The following is a 2,334-nucleotide window of genomic DNA, read 5'->3' as shown; positions in this document are numbered from 1 at the left end:
GGAGATGTGACTACCTAATATGAAATCAAAACTGCAAGGAAGCTACCAAGGAAATAGCAGTGTGATTGTGGATGACAAGTTTTAAATTTCGCAACAATTAGACAATTGCTGTAAACTGTTTTATGTGAATAAGCTCCAATTGCAGAATAAACTTACATATCAAATTTTTATGTCAAATCATAAGCACAGGAATGAACAAAGATATTCGTAACCAACTTATTGATTTTATGAAATGTCAAAACATGCGTCTACGACAAACTTTGTTGGTTAAAATTACGTGGTACTACGAGGCTGGAGGATGCAATACACAGCTACAGAATGACGTAGTTACGTAGACTTCTGCAGCCATTGCCAAAATGATCAAAAATCTTGGAAGTACTGTATCATATCTTGTTTTAAAATAGTTTAAAATATAAAGTATTAAACCGCCACTTCGGCCATGCCCTAAGGAAGGCCATTGTAATATGGCCGAATCGTCGGTTTAAATTTTAAAGCATTTTACACAATTAGGCAATACAACACCCAGAAGAAATTCAGTCAACTACAGAATGGGTCTTTGTTTGACCCTGTGCTAGACTATACCTAAGTATATGAAATACCAACAAACAGAATTTTCAATGAGCTCCACTACATGCTGTGCCAATCTTCCATGTGGTGTCAACTAACCAATAAGTTACAGAGTAATTGCTATGTGCTGCATCAAGACCAAGAAGAGATTATAAGCTATGTTCTGTCTCCCTATAATTTTATTTATTGGCCTGCAAACCTTAAATCAGATTTCAACAAAAACAACGTATTACACTGAAGTGCTACATTAAAGCAGGATAAACATATTTTTAGCACTCCAGAACATTGTAAAATTGGTGCTCCCAAGGCTGGAAACGTCACAATTAATAAAATATCTTGGGGGGTTATGCCTTAGTCGAATGGATTTCACATTAAAACCCAATGTTTCATACCCATTTGCGTAGGATATTTTCAGGGGGAATCGTAGCTTCTTTGAGTGTCCGGTCCACACCCTGGCTCGCCACTGACTACAGTAAACTTCCGTTTATGCTGTCTTCCGCACAGTGCCATGACGTCAAACGCTTTGAATACCCGAGTGCAATTGGCCGTTGTTGGCAGGGAAGCGGCGATGCACAATGAGGGGAGGAGTATTAGATGGACAGGGAGAGAGGGGGGAGTTTAGGATGTATGTCCAATTCCCATACATATTTATCAATTGTGATGCATTGTATGGATCTACAGTAGCACATATTTACAATTTCTACAATCTGCACAATACCAAATGTACTAGTCACATCAGAACCGATCGGATGAAGACAATAGCGATTGAATCGAGGCGCACACCATGCATTCTTTCTCAAACGATGTTACATAAACTATTCAATTAAAAATGATTTTTGATTTATTTATAGATTTATATGTCAGTTTCATTATGATGTGCCCATCATTTCGTTAATGGTAATAGTTGTCGTGATATTTACATGGAAGTAACACACTGCACGAAATTCAAAAAATTGGCAATGAAAATTAGAGATCGCAATGATTTTGCGTTTGGTGCAAATTGCATAATATGTTGCTGCGTATGAAATTTAGCTAACATACTGAATTTTACTTTAGACTTCGGTAGAGGTGTCTGTCACCACTCTCAAGAAAACTGATCTGACGTAGCACATTCATTTACAATCACGCAGCGCCAGCAATGAAGCCAGAGTGAAATATCCACAAAATTCCTCATATTTCGTAAACGGTTTCAGATATCGATATGTCATTTTGGCAAACAATAGCAAGTAAAGAGGAGAGTATTTTGCCATGTCGTTATTATGCCAAACGTCATTTTCTATTGTGTTATTACAATAGCTACAGAATTTTTCAACGAAAGAATGTAATTTTTAAGGGCTATAGATGGCTGGTGAAATGGAACAACATAAGTGAAGACATTAGACTTTTTTTGTACCGAGAAAGTGCTTTTTCATAAGCTACTGGCCTTACATTTCCTCAGTTCCTCACTTAAGAAACTTAATAAACCACTATTTCAGAATTGTCTCGCAACTGTGTCTGCACAAGTTGTTAGTGAAGTGAGACTAAGTAAACTTGCAGTGTTTTGGAAAAAGAAGCAAATTTTTACATGGCAGCCAGAGAAAGATGTAGATTTTACTCAAAATTCGCCAATCAGACGTTTCCCTGAAAGTTACATATGGTTAAAAAGCCAGGCAAAACTAAATCGCTGCATTTTTGGCGGAATTCTTTTTATATACTAACCAAAACAGAGATGTCAGATCTTTTTGAATGGTCACCGTACAAGTGTGGGCGTAGAGGTGCTCCACTTAA

Source organism: Schistocerca serialis, chromosome 7 (assembly GCF_023864345.2).
Source record: "Schistocerca serialis cubense isolate TAMUIC-IGC-003099 chromosome 7, iqSchSeri2.2, whole genome shotgun sequence".
NCBI lineage: Eukaryota > Metazoa > Arthropoda > Insecta > Orthoptera > Acrididae > Schistocerca > Schistocerca serialis.
Note: the sequence above shows the minus strand (reverse complement) of the source record.